The sequence below is a fragment of the Limulus polyphemus genome, unplaced genomic scaffold (genome assembly GCF_000517525.1).
Source record: "Limulus polyphemus unplaced genomic scaffold, Limulus_polyphemus-2.1.2 Scaffold5983, whole genome shotgun sequence".
NCBI lineage: Eukaryota > Metazoa > Arthropoda > Merostomata > Xiphosura > Limulidae > Limulus > Limulus polyphemus.
In genome coordinates this window covers 1-9,078 of record NW_013671593.1, presented here as the reverse complement: position 1 = coordinate 9,078, position 9,078 = coordinate 1, and the positions used below count along the sequence as shown (strand labels likewise).

At 33.0% G+C, this 9,078-nt stretch overlaps 1 long non-coding RNA gene across 1 annotated transcript; it reads left to right on the top strand.

Annotated features, from left to right (window-relative positions):
- The first annotated feature begins 927 nt into the window (after positions 1 to 927).
- LOC111089352 lies at positions 928 to 7,058 on the top strand. Its single transcript, XR_002613621.1, has 3 exons — positions 928 to 1,226; positions 2,757 to 2,871; positions 3,913 to 7,058. It is a non-coding gene; the product is annotated as an uncharacterized LOC111089352 (long non-coding RNA).
- The last annotated feature ends 2,020 nt before the right edge of the window (positions 7,059 to 9,078 follow it).

Genomic DNA, 9,078 nt, shown 5'->3' with positions numbered 1-9,078 from the left:
ATGCTACACTGAGAAAAATGATTATTTGGCACTTTGCAAAAGAAAAACAAACGATATATTCGGTAGTATTTGAATTAGTTTGGATTTCGTTTAATATCTTCCAGTTGTAAGATATCCATTAAGCTCATCCTGTAACAACAAGGTTGGTTAGTGTTTTTAGGAAGCTAAGTCTAGTTAGGGCGCTTGACTCGCAATCTGCGGGTCGCGGATTCGAATCCCCGTCACACCGAACATGTTCGCACTTCCAGCCGTGGGGAGCGTTATAATGCAACTGTCATTCCTACTATTCGTTGGAAAAGAGTAACCCGAGAATTGGCGGTAGGTGATGTTGACTAACTGCCTTCCGTCTAGCCTATCACTACTAAATTAGGGACGGTTATTGCAGATAGCCCTCGTGTAGCTTTGCGCGAAATTCAAAACGAAACAAACAAGCTAAGCCTTGGCAAACTTAAGATTTGTGTTATAAAATCATAGTAAATGAAGTAATGGAAAAGTATGTGTACTTTTACATTCATATAAGTATCCGCCACTTTTGTCACGTATGATAGTTTGTGTACATAATCAGCAGAAAAGCATATGTTTTGTGAAAGAGACGGACAAAGGGCAAAGTCCGCTGGGTAGGGAAGAGCAATCCTTTTTTCACCAGTATTGACCTTCGAGTTTTCACAACTTGATAATGGTCAACCATCATTGGTCTATGTATTTAATCATGTGATATAATAGTGTTTCATCATACTAATTTCACGTGCAGACACCAATTTTTTTGCAAAATCGTCCCTTTGTTTTATACCCGATAAATGAACTGATATACTTAACTGCGCGTGGTTAGATACGAGCCAAACAAAAAAACATAATATTCAATCAAGTGGATACGCCTTAACGATTACCAGAAGCAACTGTAAGTGGTTTTTTAAGCAAGGTCAGCAGGATATTTCATCATTCTACTACAACTATTTAAAACCGTCTGCCTTTTATAACCACTGAAACGCGCATGTAACCAACGACTATAAAAATATCTAGTGTAAATACATGTTGTGTGTATAGTCTGAAATCATACAGGCGAGGAATATATTCGAGTTTGTGTCCGAAAACTAAATATTCGCTAAAGATAGCTTAAACCCATGTCTCTATTTTCCTTTGCAATGATGGTGATTTTTCTTCATCACGTCACGTCATCACCAGTAAAACATCAGGGTAAACTTTTGCCCCGGAATGAGCTAAGGGATGTAAGTAAAATAAAATATACGAACTGTGATGATATTTGTATATAATCAATGTTAGAAGTAAATATATTTTTCTAGTGTTCGGAAAGCATTTAAATATAAATTCGTTATTATTATTACTGATTTATATAATAGTTATAGTTAAAATGGTAGAGAGCTGATGTTCGAACTATAAACATCAGTGAAAAGAACCTAACAAATCTGAAGATAACAGCTATAAAAATAACTAAACTCCTACACAAAACTTAAGAATCAGCCTGTATGAGGACTACAGTATTCTCCAGTCCTTGAGACTTATGGAAGAACATAGTCTCTACGATGTTATAATCTACACGATCGGTGAATCAAATTGTTTGCGAAAGTTGTTTTAAATCCTTGTTATAAATATTGGCCGGGCGTGGCTTAATGGTTAAGCATGTTGAACTGCAGACCGAAAAGTCCGGGTTGGAGACGGAATGCCGCCAACCATTCTTCTAGCTTTTAGCTGTGCGCGTGTTATTAAAATGACAGTCGATCTCGTAATTCGATTCAAAGAGCCATACCAAAAGCCTTTCTGGTGGCAGGCGCTGCTGGCTGCCTTCCCTTTAGTTAATAATTTAAAATTAAGGACGGTTATAACTGAACCGTAGGAAGGTTCTAGCCTTGCTACGTGTGCAAAAGGTGTCATTTGGTTTAAAATTCCAAATCCAAATAAACATATACAAACTGACACATCTGCTGAAGAATATATTAAACTGTAACAAAACAAGGCTAGAAATATGGTTGTAAAATACGTTCAATTTATATCAGTTTAAAAGAAATAACGAAATGAATAAAAGCTCTGAATATTGTGAAGACATATGGAATATCTTTAGTATATTATATTATTAAAGTAATGTTCCCTGGTGACATAGAGGTAAGTTTCAAGACTTATAACGCTAGAATTCAAAGTCCGATCCTCGTGGCTTTGCCAAAAACAAAAGTCAATCAATTACTTTATTACTAACACGCTACTGGTATAATTTTTGATGCCAATTGTATTCGTAATTTATAATTTGCTTAAGCGATACTTTTATTCTATACGAACTTCAGAAAACTCAGTGACGATATAACATTCAATATGGTACTATTAGGCACATTATAATAACTCTAAGATTTATTCATACTGATTTACACCAAATATTGGGGCCCAGCATGACCAGGTGGTTAGGGCACTCGACTCGCAATTTGCGGGATCGCGGGTTCGAATCCCCGTCACACAAAACACGCTCGCCCTTTCAGCCGTGGGGGCGTTATAAGTGATGGTCAGTCACACTATTCGTTGGTAAAAGAGTTGGCGGTTGGTGGTGATGACTAGCTGCCTTACCCCTAATCTTACACTACTAAATTAGGGACGGCTAGTGCAGGTAGCCCTCGTGTAGCTTTGTGCGAAATTCAAAACAAACAAACAAAACAAATATTGGCTAAATGTTACAATAATTAACCTGTGTGGTGAGTGTAAAGTTACAATAGCATTTTGGATGAGGTTGATATAAAAGACTTGTTTTCTTTCAGATTTCAACTCGCTGGCAGATGTTCAATCATCATCTGCTCAAGACGGTGCTGCAGATGAAGGAAAAGAAAACCGTATCTAAAAAGATGGATTGTAAAAGTGAATACTTCAGTCCTAGTAAGTATTGCAAACTGCAATAGTAACAACTTCTTCGTCCTCCGATAGCTCAACGATAAGCTTCGGAGCTTATGACGCTAAAATTCGAGGTTCAATCTATATGGTAAACGCGGCGCAAATAGCCCATTGTGCTAAAAGAAATGATCAGCAAAACCATACATGGTCAATTTACGATGAAAAATCCTGAAATAAGCAAACTGTGCATTCTCACATTTTTTGTCCTTTTTCTTTTGAAACTTGCTGATAAATTGATATATAAACATTTGGGTGTACATTGTCTTTATTGTACACTAGACTCAAGACGTCTATAGTTGTCTTCTCACTGAACTATTAAAATTAACCTTTATTTATTAGGCGGATTTATAAAAATTTGTATTTCCAGTGCTGGTATTACAAGCCAACCTGAATCTTAACTTATAATATGTCGCGCTGGATCGTAGCTTACTGTACTATAATTACAGGCTAAGCTGCAGTTTAAGTATTAGTATGTTGTACTGGATAGTAAGTTAAAGTACTAGAGGCCAAACAGTGGGTTTAACTATAGCATATTATTCTATATTCCACTATAATGAAGCGATGTTTTCAATGATTTGTTTAAAAATCAGAAGAACATCACAAGTATTCAAAGCTCCGTTATAGAACAGATTATTTTCAGCTAGCTCATTAAACGTAATCTTTTAAACATGATGTCTAAAATTAAGTAGTTTGTGATAACATTTAAAGTGTTCAGCCAAATAGGAAATGAATGTTGTAAACGTGAAGTCTTTGACCAATATTATAAAAAATAAAAACAAACCATTTGCAACAGATGATTCTGGCAATTCAAAGCTTCCACTGAGAACTTTCACTACAAAGATACTCCATAGGTACTTTAATTGTTATGTAAACTTATGCAATTATATATGTTGCTTGTAATTATGCATTGATGTGCTGCTACATATAAAACATTGTTGAAGTTTTGAATCCTATACTTGCTCAATTCATACATCTGTTTACACGCACTCATGATATGTTTTAATTCTATATATATTTTTGTTCCAGCAAAAGTCTGCAAGCTTAAAATATGTACGATGATGACACGGAGTTTAAATTCGAAGAAAATTCCACGTTCAAATGACTGATAATGTTGACTTTCGTGGAAAGCAGTTACTAAAATCAGTATTTTAACTTGAACAGTTTTTGTTCAACATTCCAGACTTCCAGCAGAGTGCATAGTTTTCGTTTGAAGCGGAACGCCATATAGCATATCTATAGTGTAGTTTTATGTGCAATGTTCATGATTGAAATAATACGAAATTCCCAGAACATTATTCGGAAAATCAAAGGAAGAAGGATTTTCGAACAGCTTCTACGAAAAACGTTATGACACGACTATTTCGAAGAACAGCGGTGAATATTAATAGATAACACTATTAGGTGGTAGGTTGAATTTTCAGAAAGGTTTAAAGATGTCACTATAAATGAAACTGAGTTAGCCTCTGTGACATTCAGAGTCTTTTATTACAATGTCTGAAGTGAATCAGCCAGGACGTTTGTAATAACTAGTTGCTCTTAAATAATGATCATAGTTGTGAAGGAGAGTAGAAAAATATAAATATTTTCGGGTCAGTTATGTCACGACTATAACTTTAGTAAAATTATATACCAATATATGACAAAAGTTTGTGTGACTTTGTTTGTGTGACTGGCGAAACACTAGACCGATTGTCACTAAACCTGGCATGTACCCTAAGAACTCCAGGAGGTGACACTGTGGTCAGTATAATGATCTGACCTCTATATCACCTCCGAGGACCCCTCTGTCTTTCTCGTACATTGAACGGGTATGTCTTCTGGTAAATCTATTATCAACTCCAAGCTGACTATACTTTGCCCATTTTGTTTCATTTTTTTTGTTTCTCTTATAAGTTTGACTTGATTGTACCATCAAGGTCGTAGTAGTGAAAATGTTCAGAGAAGACAAAAAATCACTATATTCTGTTGGATTTAGTTATATTAACACTTTTAGTTAAATAGTTAAACTCGGGATCTTTTGTTGTTGTTCTTGTTGTAATTGATAACTTTAAGAATGGCTGCTCATTTTGTAATATGAACATTTCACTTAAATCCCGACAAAAAAAAACAATGTATAGCTGGAAATGAGCTACAAACTTTCTTTTGTCTTCTTAGCTACATCAAATTAGACTTTTTATGACATGTTCACAATATCCTAGAAACTTGCACTGGCAACTGGTGCTTTTCACATAACAAACGGTTTTATTTTTCTTGGTTTTTGCATCTGTACCAAGTTTTCTATAGCACGAAATTAAATTGTTCTTTATTTTCTCTCACAACTGTTAACGAGAGAATTTCTTGTTGTCCTTCCTCATAAGATTAGTTTCCTTTAGTATCATCTCCATCTTTTGTCTGGTTCTATCTGTTTCTTTTTTGTTTTAATTTATTCGTTTCAAAAATTTAATTTGTGGTCTTATAAAGTCTATAAATTTTATTTTTAGATTTCTAGCCACGACAAAGGCTGTCGAAACCAAAAGGTAAAATGCTGGATAATTCCACTACAAGTAGGACTCGAATAATATTCAGATCTAAATCTAGTCTGAATTTATTTACTTTTTAACTACTAGCCGTTTATCTGGTTTTAGAACCTGTCTGTTTCTCTATTGTTCATCTATTCGTCTTTAGTAGTTTTCTTTGTGCCAGCAAGCAGTGACCAGGTGGTCAGTTTGGCAGCATGACAATCAATGAAACGAAAAACAATTCACATAAAATGTTATGTTATCTTCTATAATTCTATAATCAAAGTAAGTTTAATAAATTTAATAAGAAAAAAGAAAACTATTCACTGTAAATAACTTGCACTATTTTCCTTTGTACTAGGATAATTGTAGATAATATTGAGGGTACTTAAGTATCATTTAGTTGCTTCAGTTTCAAATAAGTTTTTTTAAACTACAGAACAAAGTGGAAAGTATATATCTTTAAGGCCTGGGTTTTTTTTTCTCATATAATCACATGACTTGTTTGCTATACTGATAAACTGATAAATTACATTACTTTGGTCTAAATATAAGTATCCAGAGGCGGATTGGCCCTCCGGTATAATGGGCAATTGCCCGGTGGGCCCGTGCATTTGGCGCATTCTTAGAAATTGATTTTAATTTTCAATTGTTTAGCCAGTATGCAGAATGTGATATTGTCCGGGCTGGTCCTTCATTGCCAATCCGCCCCTGTAAGTATCTGTAATAAAACTCTCCAATTAAAACTTAAACAGACTTTCTTGTGTTTTTTATTGGAAATGTTTCCACAAATGTTCTTCACAGCATTTCTTCTTCTCAACTAATTAACTATGTTAGAATGTGTTTACAACTCCAAAATTTCGTGGATAATATTCAAAAACTCACTTTAGTCGCATTTTGATCACTCAAGTTTATTTAAATCTACAGGAAATGCAATACTACCGCTTATGGAATGAGAATATTCTTACAAAATCACGTGAATTAGAGGGGAAAAAACTTAATGACTACACTTTAATATATAACTTTAAATAAAAAGTTCAATACACTGATCATGTTGTCTTATCTTTAATATTGCCTTTTAGTAAAGCTATTGTAGGTTATAGAACATGTTATTGTATAGAAGAAAATTACCTTATCAGTTTCAATAATATCAGATGGTATATTTACAACCCTTCTCCATTTTATAATTTATTACAATTTGTTATAGCAACTTATTAGCGTAATCATATTCATGTAGGGAGACAGTTTTGAGTCAGTATCTACACTAAGTACCTACACTAAGTATCTATACTAAGTATCTACACTAAGTACCTACACTAAGTATCTAGAGTAAGTATCTATACTAAGTATCTACACTAAGTACCTACAGTAAGTATCTACACTAAGTATCTACAGTAAGTATCTACAGTAAGTACCTACAGTAAGTATCTACACTAAGTATCTACAGTAAGTATCTACACTAAGTACCTACAGTAAGTATCTAGAGTAAGTATCTATACTAAGTATCTACACTAAGTACCTACAGTAAGTATCTACACTAAGTATCTACAGTAAGTACCTACAGTAAGTGTCTACAGTAAGTATCTACAGTAAGTATCTACAGTAAGTACCTACAGTAAGTATCTACAGTAAGTACCTACAGTAAGTATCTAGAGTAAGTGTCTACAGTAAGTATCTACAGTAAGTATCTACAGTAAGTGTCTACAGTAAGTATCTACAGTAAGTATCTACAGTAACTACCTACAGTAAGTATCTACAGTAAGTACCTACAGTAAGTACCTACAGTAAGTATCTACACTAAGTACCTACAGTAAGTACCTACAGTAAGTACCTACAGTAAGTATCTACAGTAAGTATCCTGCTGCAACTCTGATAGAGTAGTTTATATTTATTGTATTTTGTCAGTTTGTAACATTTCAAGACTTACATTAATTTGATTTAATTAAGCAAGAATCTTGCGTTTACAGTATGCATACATGTGTTTCTTAACTTCATTATATCACGTTCCTATTGTAATAATTCTTTATGCAAGTTTAAAGGATTTTCAACTGCTCTTGTAGTTCCTGATACACGTTTGTACACAAACATGTGCCTGAAGCCGTAAAGGTAAATAGATGATGTTTCGACACTACAGTTTTACAGGTCACTTACCGATCTTCGAGTGAAATATACAAAGTATTACGTACACTGCAGTCCCATTTAAAGCTATCGATGTGTGTTTATTCATACTGGTAAGTTTTGTAAATAATACCACTTTTTAATGTTTTTGTTCACTTATCATTTACTTGGTTATATGATATCGGTTAAATTATTGACCTATTTCTTATATAGTTAAACTGAGTGCATAATTTGGCATACTACGATTACTGTTATAGAGAATGATCTCTAGTGATGGCTTAGTGTGCGTATTTAGTTGTAAACCTAAATGTCTTTAGGTTGACCGAACTTTGTAAATATTTTTGGAATTGCGTCCGAAAATACTGATGAATGAAGGTAATCAACTTACGTTTTAATGTGATTAAATTATTACAATTTTCAAATCCTCTAAATGACTTATCCTATATATGTTATTATATTTATTGTACGCCTTTTTTTTTAATTCATTAGTTGGTCTTTCAACTAAAGTAACTAGCTATTTGTTCATTAAAATTTATCAAATTCGTTAGATTCCAAGTAAATTTCTCCTTTCATTCACATTAGTATTTGATTAAAATGTTAACTGACGAAGTTGTAAGTGAGTTATTAACTTAGAACACAGTTCAGTACTCACCGCTTCAAGTTCTTGGCAACGATTACCAACAGACACTTGATATTAAACAAAAATTAGATGTTACTAAATGTTGCCCTGTTACAAATATCTTAGATATAAAGTGTTATCCAGTATTCCATATAAATCACTAGTTCTATTTTTAATATTACTGTTAAATAGCTGTTTTTTTTCCTCGTCTTACGTCCATCTGCATTTTATAATCACTGTGTGATAACATGTCATCATACCGTTTTCCCAGCTATGTATCATTCTCAAATGTTTATTATAATAGTAGTTTCAGTATAGGCAGCCCATGAAATATATTTACAACATATATTATATTTCAAATGTATTTGTTATTTTTATTCATTGTAATATTAAATATCTTTATAATATGTATGAAAATCCTACCTATTGTGAAGGCATTATTGATAAACATACTAAAAAAGCAGAATGTTCCATTTTCTTTGTATTAGAACTTAAGGTTACCATAACAAAAATTAAATAATAATAAACCGTACGAAAATCGTTCATCATTTTCTTATTTCACGTCAAGGTCGTTCACAATGCTAGAAATTGGGTGATTTTGTCAAGTTAAGTTATATGTCAGTTAATAATAATATTCTGTTTGTGTTCATAAAAACGTAATAAAATTTTTCGTTAAAAGTGTGTAATTGTTTAGCCACAGCTTATAACAATGTCAGATATATAATATAATAGGACAATCTGTTTATAGATGAATGAACTATGAAGTAACAGATGAAAATTAGAATAAGACGACAAATGCTTGTAGTTTCGTATAGTATAGTGTTATAGTTCTTCCTCTATGACAATAGTTATATATGTTTGAAACTACACAAGTGTATTTGTCATAGTTCTTCCTCTATGACAAGATTTATATATGTTTGAAACTACACAAGTGTATTTGTCATAGTTCTTCCTCTA